Genomic DNA, 21170 nt, shown 5'->3' on the forward strand with positions numbered 1-21170 from the left:
CCTTTATAAAATATCGCATGATTCCTTATCGCGATAGATTGTTCTAGTTGTTCCAAACATTAATTGTTCCAAAAGAACAAATTCGTAAATCGAACAGAAATTGTAAAAAAAACAAAAAAAAAGGTTTTTCGACAAATGAATTCTCAAAGAGTAAACGTATTCTCTTTTTCTTGTTCCAATGGTAACCTTTTTGCTCTAAATAATCCCAAGTTTACGAAATATAGTTTTCAATACGAACCTCGCATCAATTCTCTTTCAATTCGAAAAATTGTATTTTTTTTTATCTTAATATTCGGATAGTTTAGGAGGATCACTAATCACAATCACCAGTAAATTTGCGGTCTTATCAACTACGATCTCAGTTGTCAGCGGTTTGTAAATATTAATTACACATCAAATTAAAGTGTTAAATAAAAAAAGATGAAATTTTTTATAATTTTTATATTTATTTTCTACATTTAAATTTTCAAATTTACTTTATTTGATCCTATAATAAAATGAGATTCTGAAGGAAAAAGAGGGATAACGACATGAACATGGATCTAATGATACGTACAGAATCAAGTAGCATTCAAGTAATGTAATATTTTTTTTAATAAATTATTTTAATACAATTACAATAATATATTTATTAATAATATTGTGTTAAATATTTCTTTGATTTTACAATGTAAAGATAATTTGGATTATTCCCCTTTACGTGACCGTTATAAAAATATAAAAATACTTTATGTTTGAATGTCCTTTCTCTTTCATAATACCTCATTGTATTACTTACGTAATAAAATGAAGTAATTTTAAAAATTTAAATATATAAAATAAATATACAAATTATAAAAAATTTCCTCTTTTTTTAACACTTTAATTTTATATTTAATTAATATTTACAATCCGCCGATAACTAAGACCATATATAGTTGATAAGACCGTAGATTTATTGTAGAAGGTTTACTGATCGTGATTGATCTTACTATACTATCAGAGTATTAAGATAACAAAATTGAATTTTTCGAATTGAAAGAGAAACTGATTGTGATGCGAGGTTCCTATTGTAAAACTATATTTCGTAGACCTAGAACTATTTGGAAAAAAACAGAGGATACATTTACTCTTCGGGAATTCGTTTGTCGAAAAACGTTTTCTTTTTGTTCTTCACAATTTCCATTCGACTTACGGAATTGTTCTTTTGGAACAATGTTTGAAATAACTAGAACAATTTATCACGATAAGGAATCGTGTGATCTTTTATAAAGAAGAGATCAGCTAAAAAAATAATTTTTTTCATTTTATTAAAGAACCGTTGGGAATAAAATCGCGCTTTAGAACAACGTGATACAAAGTTAGAACAACTTGAGATAACTCTGAAAATTAAAATTTTCCAAAAAAGGAATGCTAACTCGATAGACTCTAATATCTTACGCGGTGTCTGCTATCTGGTTCGAAAGGTAATTGGGGAACATAACCGTCTACCAGCACAACCATCACTCATAGTATAGAAGGATGCTATTTTAATTAATCGTTATCGGTCGAGAGGCTCTTCGCGCGATCAGCCTCCGGGTTTTATTCGTCCCGGAAGAGGAGAGGAAGAAGGGAAGAAGCGAGTCAAAGGAGGCCCACGAGATGACTTATACGCGAACGTGGTCTACGGTCTTGCCAACGTGGAGATTTGCGAGGATGACGGGGCGCTTCTCTGTGAGAGCACTCTCGTTAATATTTTTGCTCTTGGACGATGGCAAGCACGCACGCGCACACAGCCAGATTGAAAATAACTAAATGCCGAATCACCACCGCTACTAACGGCCCTCACACACATGGAGCTTAATGGAATGTGGAATTTTATTGTTCCGACACTTTTCCATTATGCAAATGTACCAAACAACTGCTTCGCTCCGCGATACGCATCGAGGAATCAATTTTAATTATCGTCGCAACGAATAATTAACAGATCATGGTATTGGGATAGGAAAAAAAATTAAAGTTAACGTAAAGACCGATGAATGATTGCCGTGCACTAATTGATTATCAAAATCATTGTCAATAAATCAATGGAAAACACAAAAATCACATTTTTCCATAATAATGCAACGAGCCCCCCAAATTGAAGCTTCAAATATAATCCTTTCTTTTTTTTTTTTTGTCAATTTTCGCTTAAAGCGATTGAGGCCGGCCGGTATTATTCCAATAAACCAAATCGTTGAGCAACCCTCTCGCGAACTTGATCGAATGACGTTAACACGGTCGATAGAAGCAAAACAGAGTAGCTTTCGATTAATACTTGACCGATCGCAAAAAGTGTGTAAAAGGCGAGGCGCGACGGCGCGGTGCTCTTGGTAAAATGTTACGTTGATTGTTGCGGCATACATGTGTGTGTGTGTGTGTGTGTGTGTGTGTGTGTATTCACCTCAAAGCTACGACTCTAGCCGCGGCTGACAAATGCCTTCCGCGATTCTGGCAGCGGTATACCGTTATCCAAATTACAAATAACACACCGCCGTTGACGTTTTATCCAACGCCCGAAGACAAATTGCAGGCAACGTAGGACGGCCGAGCTCGAGATTATCCCCCTCTCACCGCGCGCATCTTCCAACTACTCTTGGTGGTGTAACCGCGTGTCGTGGACTCGGTTAATACCGGTAGTTGCTCGGCCCCTTGGTCGGCACACGGAATTAACACGGCCAAGTGTATTTATGGATCAGGCCCGACCAGATATCCCGAGGAGGAGTGTGCAGGCAGATCGTTCCATCTCTATCTTTTCCTTCCTCTTCTCACTCTTTTCCACTCCTGTCTGTTGGCCGCCTCGCCGCCTCGTCTCTCGTCTCGCCCTCGGTGTTTCTTTTTCTTCTTGCATGGCACGGCGGAGGATTAATTAATGAGACTGGACAAGCCAAGCATTATTACCTGCTTTACAGCGACGCGGCGGCGGCGGCGGCGGCGACCCACTGGCGTGGGAATGTCTCTTCTTCCCTCGATTACCCCACACGTGGCGGCGAAATTTGCGGCGAGAAAACTTGGACCATTAATTTTCATTCGCGCGATCGAGGTCGCGATAGCTCGCATGATAGGTCTCGACGTGTAATGATCCGACGTGCCACCAAGATCACGTTTCTGACAAGTTGAATACTTGGGAGGAAGAAAAGTCACTCGCTCGCTGCTGATGCAACCTGCTCGTGCGTGCGAGTGCCGCTTGCATTTCACATTGACGCAAACAGTGTCGCGAACGTGAATTTGTCCTCGGTAATGACGATTCCTCATCGTCCTTGCGTCCTTTATCCCTGTGCAGCCACGTACGGTACGGCGGCGCGGAACGTTCGAGCAACGCCGAGGGCGCGATAATCAAATAACATCGCCGCCCTTGTGCCCGACGCCATTGGCCCACATCCCACCGCATACAGGACGTGATACACGTGTACTCGCAGCGTGTAACGCGTGCTCGAATATAGTGGTCTCTCAGTGTGCATCGCCGGTGCATTTGCCATGCACTCGCAGAGAGCCGCGTGTACCACGCGTAATGCACATTTGTAAAGCTATACACGGGACCCCGCGCAACCGCGACTAGACATTTTTCACCGTGCCGAGTAACTTCCTTAATTGAAACCTTTTGTAAAGGAACAAAGTGTATTCTCGGTAACTGTATAAAAAGAGAGAGAAAGAGAGAGGGAAGGGAGAAAAAGAAAAAAAAGAGCAGAAAAAAGGAGAAATTTGCCGTCATTTCAACTTTAATAGCAGCAGGAAGAAGAAATTACAGAGCGCGCGATATTAATGTCAGCGCGAAAGAGAAAGCATTATTATAGCCGCGACCGAGACGCCCGCAGCTAAACGCGTAATAGAGCGCGTTTAAATTGGAGCGAGACTTAATTGATTAAAATGGACGTCGCGGCTTGGCTTAAAATTCGATTTTAGGTCAGTCGCGAGTGGCTAAATTAACTAACGAGATATTAGTGCCGCGGGGTAATTTAAGACCCTCTGGTAAGACTCTGGTTGCTCTGTCGTATCGAGGTCGCTTATACATTGTTAAACGCGACGATCGATTTTTCCTCGGATAGTCTGCGACTGATATCTATGTTGCAACGTTCATAAATAATTATCGATACCCTCCCAAGTGCCGAGATATTTTTGAAGAAACTTATCTATGGGCTTACACCGATTTTAAGAGATTTTACAAACACACGTGAAAAACTCGTTGACTAAAGACGAAAATTTCGATACACGTGGTAAGGTGATAAGGTTAGGCATCCCTAGAGAGGAAATCTAGTTTCTCGCGCGGAAAACAAATGGGCAGTCGTGTCATTTACATATACACACTCGAGTCGAGAGAAACGAACGAGCACGAACGACGAGGATGACGATGACGATGACGATGACGACGATGGCTGCGACGGCGACGACGACCGACGACGAGGACGTGGTGACGGCAAGAAGGGTGATTTCGTCACGGTAGTCACGGTCGTCGCGCTGTGGCTAAACGAAGCGGGGCAAAGGGAGACGAACGACTAACAGAATCATACTCGCAGACCATGGAAGGTTTTTAACGGTCGATTTGCCGCGTAGCTCACTCGTATGGGTCGCCACGCCACGCCGTACCGTGTCCTCTCGAACTCTCGAGCGGCAGCTAAGCGCTCTTAGGAGCGACGGCGACAGCGCGACGCTCACTCCACGGCCAGTTAGTACCCTTAAACCGTCCCTACCCTATATGCCGTTCGCCGTTTCGTCACGCCAAATGGGGGGGAGGGGGTCAAAACTGGCCGCAGATGTGGGCCATAAAGCTCGTACGGACACGATCGAATGTACCGATCGTCCCCTCATACGTGTCCTTTCCTTTTCCATCTTTTCCCCTCTCTCTCTCTGTCTCTCTCATCGCGCCATTTCGCCATTGTATATCTTCCACCGAATACACGCCCTTAAATAAATCTGTCCACCAACTCCTGTCGCGTCGCGTCGTGACCACCAACCACCTACCCCTGCCTTCGTTGTCCTTTGTTACCTCTGTGCTGTTGTTACCGAGATTAGGTTCGCGTTCCACGCGTTCGCGTTCCACGCACGTCGTCCGACCCTCCGACCTGTCCCCTGTCCCTCGACTCGACACTCCTCGAGTTGCTTTTTTTATTGGGCGACGGTGGGTCGATTTCGAGGAATCTCATCCCCCTAATCTTGACGTAACAATGTCATATTTACATCAAATCGACGTATCACGTTTCAGTGTATTCGCCGCGTAATGCGTACACGTTTACGAGCGTGTTAATCCTGACGGCGCGATACACGCTGCTTCGCTGAATCGAGCAACACCTATCGGACGCGACGGCGCGGGCAACCGTGACACGCTTCAAGAGATTCCAGCGCGATCTTTAATGACGAGGCGCGGCGGATCGTTAACGATCGCTCGTCGACGTTTAATTAGCCAAGGCTCGCGATTACGAGCCGTATTCTCGCTCGCTCGCATCTCGCAACCGACAACTAAAAAGAGAGAAAGACAAAGAAAGAGAGAGAGAGAGAGAGAGAGAGAGAGAGAGAAACAGAGCCCCGCGGTGTAAACGCAATCGCGACTGTAACGACCCGTACCGGAGGGAAACCGTAGAAGGCCGGCGAGTCAATGACGAGATTCGTTTCTTCTTCTTCTTCTTCTTCTTCTTCTTCTTCCTCTTCGTTTCTCTTTCGATCCATTCGTTTGTTCCTTCGTTCGCTCGTTCTTCTTTTGCATTTCCATTCTCGCTCCATTCGCGGCACTTTCGTGGGATGTTGCGTTGCACGCACGCACGCACGCACGCACGCACGCACGCACGAAGCGAATTGGCGAATTACAACGATTGAAATTCAATTCCGCGCGCGGTCGAGCGGCTAATTAGACGCAATTGCGACGGCAGCGGCGGCGGCGACGGCGGCAGCAGCGACTAGGCAACTAGGCAACTCGTCGTTGGTATGCAGAGACCTCGAGTCTACCCTGGAGACTCGCATGTATCGCAGCTTGTGATTATGAAGCGAGGGAGCCCAGTGATACTAAAAACGCCGCAAGTTATCTCTTCGAGCGAGATATGCGCGAATATAATCGACGTGGCTTAGCCTCGAGACAGTCGAGAGCACGAATTATGTGTAGCCTGAGAGAGAGAGAGAGAGAGAGAGAGAGAGAGAGAGAGAGAGAGAATACATAATCCGCTTTTGCGATTCGAATTGGAGAGACATACTTCTACGGTCTGTGTACGAGGTCGTAAGCCGGTCAAAAGCCGTAAGGCGCGGAACGATTAACGTGATCGGGCATGCGTGACGAATTATCCGTTCGAAAGCTGCGTTGGCTGTCAGCGTTAACCGGCCACGTACCCGCAATGTTACGACATTGAAGTCGCAAACGACGTCGATGATCGTTTATCGATAGCTACCTGTTAAACGTTTGTACATTGACGTTACAGCGCGTTGTACGACGCGCGTTATCGTAAATGCGCGGCCTGCATAATTAAAAATTCGTTTACGAGTTAAAGTGCCGAATAGCCATACAATCGAGAACCACACGTTTCTTTAATCGATCCGGAACCGAAAGCGGTCAAGTGCAATGGGTATAGAAATTATATAAACGGTAATCTACGCTCCAACTCTGCGTCAAGTTTCGATGACACTTTTTCTATCCATCGAAAGAGAGTCGAGAGACCTGTCCTAATAAAAATTATTTAAACAAGCGCGATGAGGTGTAAAAAATTTTTTTTTTTTTGCAAGACAGGAAGAGTCGTAAAGTATACCCATTACGTAAAGTTTAGCAACCGGTGCTGACAATTAGCACTTGTAAAATCGCAAACGCGTCGCTGTACGCGACAGACGGCGGCGGACCATCTCTTCGATCGGACTCGTGTTTACGGAGTAAACAAATCACCTCGATTGAGGGGACCGTGACTGCCGCGTCATCGAGCATCGGTCTCTCCCTGCTTCATTCTCTCGAACCGTCGACTTTATTTCACGGTTCGACGTTAACAACACGATTCTGAGCTCGTGCCCCTCCCTTCCCTCCCCCTTCTCCCTCTTTTAGCACGTTCTTAGTTTTTCCCCTCAGCGACTTTCTATCCCCTCTTTTTTTCCCAGTTAACCATCGCATGGTCTATTGCGCTATTATTATCCCGATCCAAGTCGTGGCATCATTATTATCCACGAGCGCGGGAGGTCATCTGTAACCATCGCATCGCGACGGGCGGTGACTTAATAACAGCCCGCTACGTAAGTGTAATGGACGCTGCCGGTAACGTAAGCTCGCCAATTTACCGCTTTTTTCTACAAGTCCTCTCTCTCTTTCTTCCCTTCCCCCAGTCTTACCGACAATCTATTCGCTAACAGATTGTTCACCTTTTTTCACAATGCATTTCGCTTCCTTTTTTTTTTACGACGCGTGTGTTTCATCAAAGTCATTAACTCGATAGACGAGAGTCATACGATCGAGATAACGCGTCACTCATACAGTTGAAATAACTATTTCGCAATTGGAATTTTTTTTTTTAATTAGGCAGCTTCCCGACGCGAATGTCCATCAACCCGTTTGTGGGAATTATCGTGAATGGTAATCGGGACTGACAAAGAATTATGCGCGATTATTGATTCGTTGAGGAATAGCGCCTTCAACTGACGAACATCTGTATTCTCGTGGAACGACAGGGACCGTTTAACGCGCTACTGACTTTCTACGGAACAACGACCGCCCGCCTGCCGGTGGCACTTTCGCTCTGCGCGCGCGATAACGATCGGAAAACGTCCGCTCTCGTCGCAACAATAGCTTGTCACTTGGAATAATAATACGGAGCTAGTGTAGACATCGACGACGGACCTACGCTCCACCGGCAAGTTCCTTGGGGCGAGCATAATGGCCTACACCGGCGCACACTCGCGCACATTCGTCCATCTGCATACGGGAGGTGCGCCGCTCGCGTAAGAACGATCGTCGTTACCTACGAGCGGTGAACGGCCAGCGATCCTCCCGGACGGGGAGTACTGAGACAATGCGTCGTTCATCTTCGATCAAGCGGGAGAAAGAGAGGGTCGCTCCGCTGATGGGTAACGCCTCTCGACGTAGGAGCCGATAAATCGTCGTTAAAACGTATCGCAGAAATTCAAGAGCGGTACTGCAATTCGGTTTTTCCACAATAATTGTTAACTAACAAATTTTCATAATCCAGCATCACGGTGCTATAAGCTTATTTAGATTTCACATGTCGAACAATCAGTTGGAAAAATTTCTCGCAAACTAAAACCATAATGAAAAATCTAATGGCATTATTACATTTATTTTGTAATATCGATTTTGTAATAATCTTTCGATTGTGCCTTGTCCGATTAAAATCGGTACATTCAATCTCGAGATTTCGAAATCTTAACAAAAGATTTGAAAAGGTTATATTAAAACTTAATTACAAATTATTTGGATAAAAAGAATAAGTGATCAGGGCACTTATCTTAAAATTATTAAGACATTAATTTATTATATCCCTCATTCAAATTGCATAAAACAAGCATAAAGTGAATAAAATAACCAACGAGATAACAGTGAAGCGAAAACTTGGTGCGCTCAATCCTGATTATGCATTACATTCAATAGTCATTGAAGAAACTGATTCTGAAATTTTAATTCTTACTCCCATTATCTAATATTCCTAATATTCTTTTCGTACAGTATATTCGAAGAAAATTGCAGAGTTAACATGAATCGAACAACGAAAAGTCGCGACGACGCGGTCGATTGCTTATTAGTAGTTTTCTTACCTAAAAGTGCACACGTTGCCCATCGTTGATTCAAATCGCTGCGTCGCATTGGAGTGATTTGGAGTGAATTCGGCTAACAGTGGAGCGTCGCGAACATACGATGGATTGGTCTCGAATCGTCGCGACGCATTTCAGCATTTCATCGCGGTAGGTCACAGTCGCAACGAACGATTCAACTCCGGCATACGCGTGTGACAATCGTACGATGACGAGCCTGCACAAGATACTTTATACCGTATTTCGCGAATTCACGGAAATCTGTCACACGCGAATGTCGCGCGATTAACGGTTCGGAGCGACGCGCCGACGCAGTAGCCGCCGTATTACCTAACCTACCTACGCATTTCGAGCATCGCTGATCGCAACCGGCGGGCGACCGGCCGGTGGTCGGCGTAAGCAGCGGAAACTGCGATCTCGTCGCGTATATTTCGGTACGTACAGCCACAATGCGAGTTTTTGCGTGCGGTGTAGAGTGAAATGAATGTCTGTGTAAGATGACGATTATCCTGAGACGTGCGCGTTAGTTGTTCGGTCGACGTGCGCCAGGCGACGAAAAGTTAACCTCCTCGCGAGTCCCCCCTTCGCCTCGCAACAAGTTTCGCGTGCCGTCATCGACTTTGAGCGGATTCCCTTTGTACATACGTCCGAGTCTTGTGTGTAACAATACAGTGAAACGAATGAACAACGATCGCTCCGAGACGCTCGCGTTCTCGCGAGACGGCGTGAAGGTCACCGTGCGATTCAGGACCGTTCGCGTCGCTGCAGCGTTTCACGCCCCCTTTATGTGCCGTCATCAATGTCAAGCGGACTTTTCTTCGTACAGCTGCATCCAAGTTTTCATATATAACGCACAGTGAGATAAACATTCCGCGGAAATAACAATCTGAGACGCATTCGTATCTGAATCGTAACTGGATCCTGACGCGATCATGTCTCTCTCTCTCTCTCTCTCTCTCTCTCGCTACGTTATGACGTGACAAAATCTGCTTCGACGATTAGTCGGAAGTGCCATCGACTAAATGTCGCGCGTCGCTTTGATAATTATTACGCGATCGTAAATAGTCTCTCGTTCGCGTGCGTTGTGTTATCAGGAATTAAAGAACGGACATGATATTGAAAAACAATCCTAATTCTATTCCAAATTGTACAAAGCGTACACATTTTGGTTTAATTGAGCAATCGTGAGCAACGTTATACTTTGTGCGTTCTCGTGTACATGTGATCAAGATGTGTTCAGCAATTGGAAAGCGACCCCATGCGTCAGTGTGGCGTTAATACATTCCGAGAGGAAGCGGAGGTCCAGGAGGCAACGACGGAACAACGCGTACACTGCCTACGGTAAGTAAAAATTTATACATTACCTACACTCGCGAAGGTATAAATATATCGTTCGTAAAAACGCGCAATTCGATGAGCTTATTGTGGTTTTTGAAAACTGTATATCTTCTTTCACCGAATCATCATCGTAAAGCTTTCTTAAAAAATTGTCTCTTCCTTCGTAATAACTGAATCAAAAGTGTCCTATTAAATTAAAGAAAATGTGACATTTGTAGAAAAAGTGGAAACATATAGCTTTCAACATAAAGTCTGGTTTAAGGGTCATCTTCCTTCCTCGGTTTCTCCAGATAGTATATCTGTTGTTCGATCGATCCTGTCACAAAGGACAAAGATAGAAAGATAGAGGGAGAAGTAGCCGGACCCGGATGACAGTAAATAACGAGAGATTCTCGAGAAACTCTAGCCGCCAAGTTGGGGATGTCGAGGAGTGTAGAGGCAATCGAGCATCAGAATCGAAATTCGATACCGGCGCGTACACACGCCCTCGCGTTTAAAGATGGTTTTCAGGGGAGCGGCGGCGGCGGCGCGAGGTCCGGCGCGAGGTGCGACTGGTGCGAGGTCCGGGTTAACCGCAAGCGGAGGATGTTCACGCAACGGAGATGTAGAGGAGGAGGAGGAGGAGGATGGAAGATAAGAGCCTCCTCCGCGTAATAACTATTATCTTAACCGAAGATACTCTTCCTTTAATTCACGCGCTTTCCGAGACACATCTCGCGCCGCGCGCCGCGTCCCGCGTCCCGGTATCGAGTTTACGCGATGAAATCACGAACGCACGTGTGCCTATATCGGAGCTAATAATAACATGCACGAGCGCTCGACGAGAGAGAATCACCTCCTAATTATAACTCGGCTACTAATGATCCGTGAAATTTAGTAAGTACAGCGTCGTGGCTCGTAACCTGGAAATTAAACGGTCCGCCGGTCTGTTCGGCCCCGCCGGCGGCGATCCAACGAAGCAATCGCTTTACACGACGCGACTCGATATAGCCCCCTTCTTGCTCGCGGAGTTATTAGAGAAACGTCAAAGATACATATACATGAGAGCGCGCGCGCGCGCTTGTATACGTGGATACGTGGATACGTGGATACGTACGTGCCGGCGCGCGGCGCGGCGCGGCGTATCGATACCCTCTCGCCGAGTAGACGGGCGTGCGCGGTTATGTATTACATCCATTAAAGCCATATGCACGCGCGAAGGTACGCGCGCGCGGTGGCGAGGGCAAGTTTGTAGGTACCTGACGTTAATACGTTCCGCCTGGAATCTGCATCTGCATAAGACAGCACCGTGTGCGAGCATGCAACCCAGAGCGGACGATCAGAAACGGGGATTCAAACCGGTACTAATTATTTCGCCTCTCTGACACGATTGTTAGTCGTCCGTCTCGACGTTCTACTTCTCTCTCTCTCTCCCTCTCTCTCTACATAATTTATTTCATACCAATAATATTCCACTCTTTACTATTGCACTTATCTCTCACTTCAATTTATATATATTTTTTATTCTCTTACTAAATGAAGCATGAAAATTTATGTACTTATCTAGATTTGCTCCTTCTCTTTTACGTTAATAAAAGTTAAGACGTCCTCCATTCTACTCAAGTTTTTAGCCTTTATTTATACAATATGTTTTTGCTTCAACATTGCGTGTCCCAACGCAACGACAGAAAGAATGATTGTTAATGAGATCATATCGCGATAAGAAAGCGCGATTCGACTAGAGTAACCACGTCACACGTTCGCATAAATGCGAACTCTTTTTCCTCGTGTACGTCCGCGTGTTAAACTTTCCTGCGTGCAAAAGTCGACACGAATCGACCTCCATGCGCGCCGCATATCGCGCGACCACGTTATATTGATGCTCGCGTATGCGACGCCCGTTGCAATACGCTCGTTATCTGGCGCATAACGCCGTCCGTCGCATGCAAATCGCGACGTGTGTGCATGGCAAAAGAGTGGCACAGTCGCCGCGGCACACACACACACACACACACACACACACACACCGCGCGCGGTGGTCGCGCCGAGGAAAATGTAATGATCCAGGTATCCGATAAAATCGTGAGGCACGAAGCAATCGCCTCCGCGTGGGAAATAATTAGTGTCAGCTCTCGCTTACGTAAGACGCCCCATAGTAGTTTGCGAGGAAGGCGAGAAAGGTGCAACTCGCCGCGCCGCGGCTCTTTATTCGTTGAACGTCTAAATTTATAACGACTCTGCGGATACTTGAAAAACTGCTTTTTTTTTTTTTTGTTCTTTTGGGAGGGAGACAATTTTTCCAGTAAGTGAACGTGTGCCATTATCGGGAGACGAGAGCGAGGAGTTTGCTCACATGGAATCGAGTTTATACGAATTACGCGAATCGAACGATTTCCAGATGATCGTGAGTCGCTCTCGCGACTCTGCCGTAATGAATTCCACGACGGTGACAGGCGGAACATTAAGAAGTGGCTGGAAAAACGACGAAAGAAGCGAAAGAAAGAGAGAAGAGAGGGAAGGTGGCGTATCTCGTGTCATCGTCTCAGTGGAAATGAATTTTTCATTTCGCGCTAAAGTCGCGAAACGGTTCGTGACTTAAAGGCGAAGATTAAAGGGCACGGCGCCGAGCTTTTCTCTCCCCCTCCCCCCCCCTCTCTTTCTCTGTCTCTCTTTCTCTCCGCTCCTTTTTGCAGTTTTTTTCTCGTCGGAGTGTAAGAGGGAAACGACGAGGGCGGTGCTCCGCTATTATTTTTCATTGCTCGCGCGCACCACGATCCTTTTCCATTTCCTCTTTACTCCTTCCTTCTTTCTTACCTCTTTCTCCTTCTGATTCTTTTCTCCCCTACCTTCTCTTCTTCCCTGAACGAGACGAAACGCCGCCGTGTTCTCTTAAATTTGTATTACCAGCTGCAAGAGTTACGACGAGAACGAAGCTATCGCGGAAGAGAGATGCCATTCTCATGGATTATTCAATTGGACCGCGCGATTTGTATCGCCTCATCCTAATAGGTGGTCGTAGCCGAGGATTATTAGCGTGTTATAAAACGCCACAAGTTAAAATATCATAATCATACTACATAAAATACAACGTTGAAAAAAAAATGTGTCTTACTCATAGCTATAAGGGCTCGACTGAGATTTCATACATCTACTCTCCCCCTTCCTACGTGGTTCGGAAAATTCATTATTTTTCCTCAGCTAACGAATAACGTGGGAAGGAATATCCTGGCAGAATAAATGAAAATAAAAGCGGGATAAATACTCGGACAGAACAAAGGGAAACGGCACTAATTGAAAAAGTCCGGCCCCCGCGATCCTATCGAATTAAGGTCGCCGGGTTCAGATATCGGACCGATATCCATAACTACTAAATTACGGCGTTGTATTTCCTCCCTGAGAGACCCCCCCCCCCTTGTCGTTGCACACGTCCTTTCGCCAGATGCCGTTCTCCCGATACCATCTCTCTCTTTCTCTCTCTCTCTGTTTTTCAAGCGAGGTTATTACTTATACCGCAGGCTATCGGCGACAGTTTATTTTGTCGACGACGTAAGGAGACGACGAAAACGACGACGACGACAACGATGGAAAACCGAAAGAGGAGAGAAAAGAGGGCGAGGGAAGAAACCCCACGTCGAAAGGCGGAAGGGGTGAGGGAGGAGGTCTCTCTTTCTCGACGGATTAGAGCGCGAATCAATATTGGGCAGAGAGGCCAAGTTTTTGTCGACGCTGAAAGAAATCCTCTACTTCTTCCTACTTTGAGTGGGTACCACCACCACCACCACCACCGCCATCACCACCATCGCCGCCGTCACCACTATCTTACTCTCTCAAAGTCGAGAGATGGAGAACGGCGGCGGAGGGTAGAATCATGCTCGCGGAGGATGAAGAAGTGAGGAGGGTCGGTCGCGAAGCACGGCGGAAGGACGAAAGGATGCGCCGCCGCACAGCGGGACACGAAGACGAAGACCGAGGTGCGCGCCGCGAAGGAAGGAAGTAAAGCAGTCGGGAGTAAGAGAGGAGCTGAAGAGAAGTAAGAGAACGAGGATTCCGTTCGAGCAACTTACTGGACTTGTATTCTCTCTCTCTCTCTCTCTCTCTCTCTTCACGCTCGAGGATTTACAGATTACGCGCCGGTAGACCGAGTCCGCTCGAGCGCTCGTCTACGAGCGGCAGAGACGAGAGCGAAAGCGACGCCTGAGAGCGCTACGAGAGAGTTGCGAGAGAGCGACGAGGACGAACGAGGGGCCAAGTCCGCGCGGACTCGAACGGGAATGTCGGACACCTCCGCCAATCGGACGGCGTCGTTGGTGCATGTCTACCAATCCGCTAGCGGCGCGGGCATTACGCGTTTATTATCAGGCGGCAAAAAGAAATGACTGTTTATAAATAATTAGAGAGGTTTTAATTAACCCTCGGGAAGAGCTCTCGGACCTCCGCTATCCACCGGCGAGACGAGACGAGGCGAAACGAGACGAGACGAGACGCGACGTGACGCGACGCGACGCGACGCGACGCGACGAGACGCGACGCGACGAGACGAGACGCGACGAGACGAGACGAGACGAGACGAGACGAGACGAGACGAGACGAGACGAGACGAGACGAGACGAGACGAGAAGAGAAGAGAAGAGGAGCGGCGCGGCGTTTTAATCGCTCGGCCGGTTTCGCTCTGACCGGATTGGCTGACATCGTTGCTGCCACCAAGTACGAGAAGAGGACCATGTTGTTCGTGCCATTCGCTTCATTCGTTTCAACCTCCTTTCTCCGTCTCCCTTTTTCGCGTTGCACTCTCGCGATTCGTGTTATATTTGTAAAACTAAACCGACTCCCAGTCGGTATCGATCGTTAAGAACAGCTATCGCTCTCGCTCGAACGACAATTCGATTCCTCTCCGCCTTCCTACACGTGTCGTATAATATAATACGCGTCAGTATGATACTTGAAGTAACGATGCACAGCAGACGTTGCTCTGCAATTTCCGCTAACCAATTTCCGAAGGCGTAATGGCGCGGTTTTCGCGCCAAATTTCTTTATTAAATATTCAGGCGTGCGTAAGCTCGCTCCCGCCCAATTGCAACCGCTTGAGACCGCTTCAAACGCTACGGGAAATCTGCCGCGCGTCTTTACGAAAGGGAAAGAAATCAAAGCAGCGCGCGGGGCTGACAAGTTTTTACGATCGAACGCACCGCTTTTCTTGCTCGTCGTCTATCGCCGCTTTCGGCATTTTGCCTTGGTCTCGCTCCCCCCGTTGAACCCTTGGCCGACAAAAAGGTGCTCTCGCGCTTCTTTCAATCCTCGCGCGAACACAAAGACATGAACCCCTCTGTGTGTGTATATATATATATATATATATATATATATGTATAGTTTGGAATTTATTATCGGGAACAGGGAGGTTTATGCAGCGTACTAGCAGATGACTATCGAATGGCTACAATGGCCAACAGATATATGTATGTTTGCAAATATTACAATCTATTTGACTCCTAGATATTTTAAAACTTTTCTGTCGAGTCATCTGTTAGTCAAACGCGATACGCATTTTAACATTCTTATGGTTAGTTTAAATCGTTAAATTAATTAAATTTTTTGAATAAATTTTCGATTTTTGAATACATTTTGTTGATATAAGTTTAACGAGTTCTTTTAAATCTCAGTTTTTTTATAAGATATCGACACTGAATAAAGCACATTTAATTTATTGTATTTTTTTGAAGTTCTAATTATAAAAATATTGAAATAAACTATGTGAGAATAAAATCTTTATTTCAATAACTCACAAAAATAAAATCTTCCATATAGAATATTTGTAAGTAGATAAAATTTTTTTTACATTCGATTTTATAATATGCTTATAAATATATAAAAGCGCGAATCAAATATAAATATCAAATTAAAAATAACAGAAAAAATTAAACATTATCTTTTTAATCGGGTTTAAAGTGATTATTAATCACAAAAACAAAATCCCTTAAAATTTGCACTCTACTGTTAAATATGACAATTATCTTTAATTATGTTTTTAATTAATCTTTTAAGCTTTGGAAATTTCTAGCCATTGGGTGCAATTTTAGCCTCTCAAAAGTTAGCTACATTGAAAATCATTAACCTTTAATGCAAGCCTCGTACATAACAATGGTCATATAAGTGGACTTTATTTAATGGGTACATTGTTTCTAAGACAATATACTTATTCCAATTTATTAATATATATATATTTTTTTTTTTTCTACTGTTAGGAAGTTGAAGAATATATGTTACAACAAATCATAAAATAATGTTTAAACTTTACAACCAATTTTTATAAAAACAGCTCACACAACCCCTCTTTACTTCCTAGGAAACATCTTTTAATATATAGTATATGTATACTCTGTAAAGCACGTTTTTAAGTAAATTCGAAAGTGGGCCTTGTCTAATGTCTTATTCAGCTCTGGTAGTAATCTTACAATAATATAATATTTGGGAATGTGTATTAAAACGTTGTCTTTTTTTCAAGTAGCTTTTGTTTGCGAGGCAATAGGCAATCAATGTAAAAAATTGTCGCGTTTATCAGGGATCTTACGGATATTCGTCAGACGAGATACTCGACGAATAAAGAGGCAGGGAATAAAACCGTGCTGTTCCTTCAGTGATCTTTGGCGAGTAGCCAAGAAATTTGTTTCGCGGTTGTTCCGCGGCGAAGCGAGGAGAGAAGAATTATTTCTTGCTCGGTAGGAACGTCAAATATATCGCCGCAGGCGACTCGACATCGTCGTCGTCGTCGTCGTCGTCGGCGTCGTCATCGACAACGACTAGCGCGGAGCGTACGAAATCGGTTTCCGGTCGAACGGTTCCGCGAGATGATTTATTGCGCCGTGGAGCATGGCGAAACGGCTGAAACGAACGAAGCGTGACCCGTGGCAAGCGGTGTATTACGGACACCGGTGGATGAATCGTCGTCGTCGTCGTCGTCGTCGTCGTCGTCGTCATCGTCGTCTTCATCGTCATCGTGTTGTCGTCATCGTCCAGACCCAGAAGAAACGTATCTTCGTCGGGGCATACCAAAGTCGAGTAGGAAAGAGCAGACGCGTTCGTTCGAGCGTGGAAAACGGGGTAATTACACGATGGTGCCGTCGCGCGTTCATCGTCGTACAATCGCTAATCCCGCGTGACGATACCGGATGCAAAACTGCCGTCCTCGTCCCTCCGCGACTTCATGCAGTAAATGCTCGATCGAGCCGGCGATCGAACGATGCTGCTGGCCGTCGTGCAGATCGTGTTCAGCTCGAGGAGCTAAAGATCCACTTATGTGTTCGAGAGCGAATTAATGGGCGTGTCGAATGCGCGCCGATCTACCGATCGACTCGCTTCGACGGTAAACGCAACCGGGATAATAATCGGGATGGTTTAATTATAATAACTGATTTCTCAGACGCCACTCCATCAACTTGGTCTCCCGCTGCACCTCGCCATTCCCTCGCTGTCTTGCGTTTATTTATTCTTCCTAAGGAGGAAAGGAACACTTTTTCCCTCTCTCTCTCTCTTTCCCTAGAGTTTTTCTAATGAGAGCAAGGAAATTTCCACCCAAGGAGCGGAATCTGACCTGTCTGCCTCGGGTACTCTCTTTCCGCCAGTTTTCGTATGTGTGTGTATGTATGTATATATATATATATATATAGCGCACACAGAAGGGAGGAAGAAACGATGGAAGTTCCTAGGAGGGTCATCACATCAGGGAAGATCCCTTAACCTCGACTGCGTCGCTGATTAAAGCATAAATGGCAGAGGGATATATGGGGTCGTCGAGCGGCGAAAGAGTGAGAAGGAGAAATTTGTTTGGAGAAAGACGAGGAGCGAGAGTAAAAGGTGGAAGGGAGAAGAGAAGAGAAAGGGAGAAGGAGAGCAATAAAAGCAAATACAACGTGAAGGGATACCTAATTGTAAGTACATTATACCCTCGGCTCGGATGAGATTATACAGCTACTTCTTTATTGCCGACGGTGGCGTCTTTTATTCGTAATCCCTCTTCCCTCCCCCTCACCTTCTCACGGATCGTCCTGATTATAATCGAGGGAGAAGGTACCTTTTGCGTTGGAAAAAAAAGTTCCGCTCGTATCTCGCTATTGTAAATCGCCGCTTCTGAATATGTTCGGAGTATGTCCTCTCTGTGTCGCATCGGCGCGTACGAATATACAAATATATGTAGCGACACATTCGTTCCCTCGTACCACGTCGAAAAAAATATGATTGTTACACGTATCGTTGCGCAATTGTTGCACGAAATTACGCAATTTGATGTGTCCTCGTTTTTTTTCTCTCTCCTACCTCTTTTCTCTGTCTCTCTCTCTCTCTTTCTCTCTAACCAATAACAAAATTGTTATTGAATGTACATTACATCGCTACAAGTTAATATGCATGCGCGAGACGATGTGTAAATTGTTCAGTCCCCCGGTAAACGCGCGGCGCCGGGGCATCCATTATGAAACTATTTACGATTTCGAGATCGGAAACACGAGTTTCCAACTAGGGAATTTCGAAATCGGCTTACCATCGCTATGCAGATGAAACAAACAATGGTCTTTCTCCGATTCAGAAGAGATTTCCGGCTGAATTAGCTCCATTTTTCGTCGGTTATTCCATCATATTGGAGTCCGGATGGTGTCCGAGACAGAACGAAGAGTTTCCGAACAGACTGTAAGTAAGCGGAAAGTCGACTCGTCGCCGCGTCGCGTCGATCGGAAAGCGGAGTTGCAAGGGTATTTGCGCGGTAATTGGAGAAGACAGCTATCGTTTGCCTCACCGCACAGCGTCGGTAGGTCATTTTCAAGATTCGCGAGTTTTCGATCGAAATCGTAGATAGTTTTGTGACGAAATGCCCACGGGTCATTCGGACGCAATTATCGGCGCCATGCCGTCAATTCGTTTTGCACAATCCTCACTGCTCACTTTATCGCCGCGACATGTACACATACGCGTCATACGCACTCGAGATAGGGCGACGGAGCTCGGAGAGCCGTTCCCGCAATTGCAATGATTTCACCGTGCGTCGAAAAAGAACGCGCGCGCGCTTCGACCTTTCTACTCGGCTCGCGTTCGCACGCCATTTGGCGAGCGTTTATCGTTCGCGTGACGAGATACGAGAGACGACCGACGGCATGTCGATCTGTGTTTATCGAATCGTCGTATTTGCGTCCGACTTGAGTCGTAGGACTCACTCGCGTAGCAGATAAGCGGCAGATATGGAAGCGCGGCGATAATGTAAAGCGCGATAAGAACACGTGGAATTTCTGCGGCGCGGACGCGACTCGAGAACTTGTTTAACTCGAAATCGTTCCGTACACCGAGCGTATATTTACGAATAAAGATATATATACACGTGTTTTATTTTTTTTCTATTTTTATCTCTCCGCGGGACATGCATCACATGCAAGACGTACGATCGATATAGAGAGACGGATTTTTCTCAAGAACGGATATTTTTCTCGTAAATTTGGACTTTGGTACTGACAAAAAGCGAAAGAGAGAAAGAGAGAAAGAGCGATCTGGATACGCATTCTTCTTTATTCGCTTGTCCTTTCGTTCGTCCTCATTGTTGAGACTCATGGGTGTCTAAAACCGATTTCTGCTTACCCCAGCGGCCTCTCGAGTCCCCGCCGTAACAAACAGGGTAACAAGATACAAGTACTCCGAATCCTTCCATTCCCAGCCTGTTCCCTTCGAGTATTCTTTCTCTCCTTTCCACCGCCTCGCGCGAGCTCGTGCGAGCTTTTTTTCTTTGTTCCCTTTTGCCCGCTTCCTTTCAAGTCGTGTTCTCTTTCCTCGTCGTGTCGGGTCGGGATCGGCTTCCACCGGCTCGTCGAGCGATTTATTACCCGACCGCCCTATCACAAACACAGGACTGTTTAGCCCCATTTTCTATCTCGTAAAGGGTAGAACGGGAGAAGAAGGAGAAGAAGAGACGAAAAAAGATATAAAGGGGGAAGACGCGAGAAAGGTAAAGCTGTGCCTGGGTGAGGAAAGTGAATCGTGGTCGTGTACACGCGGCCGCAAAAGTGTCGACGAGCCAGTTTTTGTATGTATCATTTCGAAGAAACACACACGCCGAGACACTCTCGGATAAAATTTATACGCTCTTTAATTAATCGTTATTAACGTTTCCACGCGCGAGCGATATAAACGCGCGCGATCGCTCTATCGTAATTTTTTTTTTTTTTTTTTTTTTAATTAGGCGCTGCACACGAGTACTGGGGATATCCGTGAATTAAAATAATTTTATAATCGACGACGCCATTAGCGGAGCATTGCGGGGTTAACGACCCCCCCCGATTGCATTAATGTCCCGCGGAACGTGCGATTTCGTTCGCGCTGGAGTGCACGAGAGGCGATAAAATTTTTAATAGCGATGTAATTGTACATGCCCGAGTCACCACCGATTGGAGTCGCCAGCGGAAGAGGGACGGAAGGATTACGAAAAGGACGGTGGTTTTGCGCGACAATATTTTATAGCGCATTATACTGCGCGCGATCGCGATCGTCCGATAAAAGTGCGATTCTGGTGCGAGATCATGGTTCAGAGGAGACACGATGAACGACAACGGGGCGGATTAAAACGCGTAGCGTGAATGGAGACGTTTTTCTGTAATGGAAGGCAGACGCAGGCAGGCAGGCAGGCAGGCACAGGCTGCGGGCCGTAAAGAGAGAATTGAAGCGGATTGCGGTCGCGACGATCGAGCACCTGCCTGCGTACAGCGTGAGAGGAAAGGCCCACAAAGGGAGAGAGACACAAGCGGAGCCTCTGCCTGCCTGGAACTCGTGAAAATAATTCCTGCCTTTCAAGGCGTTGCACAAGGCTCGCGCGCGCGGCAGCGGGTGCGCTTCTCCCTCGTTGGCTTAAACGGGATCAAGCGAGTGTCTATTGTGGATGTATTCGTCAATTTCCGCCTCTCTAACGCGCGATAATCTCTCTTCGGGTAATTTATTTAAACAGGGAACGACGTCTCCTAGCTTTACGACGAGTTTAAAGAAGCGTATGATTTATGTACTTATTAGTGGAATTGCTACAAAACGCGCGCCGCGCTAACGACGTGATTTTTTTTTTTTTTTTTCAAAGACCCTGTAGTCGATTTTCAAGTAGCGTGTAAAATGTTCCA

At 45.8% G+C, this 21170-nt stretch overlaps 1 protein-coding gene across 1 annotated transcript in view; it reads left to right on the forward strand.

Moving 5' to 3' along the window:
* Positions 1–8309: 8309 nt before the first annotated feature.
* The window catches only part of LOC113003657, a 101650-nt gene continuing 88789 nt past the window's right edge, over positions 8310–21170 (forward strand). The window contains exon 1 of the transcript XR_005576325.1: positions 8310–10062. The gene's annotated coding sequence lies outside the window, so the exon portion shown is untranslated. The remainder of the gene's footprint in view (positions 10063–21170) is intronic.

The sequence above is a fragment of the Solenopsis invicta genome, chromosome 14 (genome assembly GCF_016802725.1).
Source record: "Solenopsis invicta isolate M01_SB chromosome 14, UNIL_Sinv_3.0, whole genome shotgun sequence".
Taxonomy (NCBI): domain Eukaryota; kingdom Metazoa; phylum Arthropoda; class Insecta; order Hymenoptera; family Formicidae; genus Solenopsis; species Solenopsis invicta.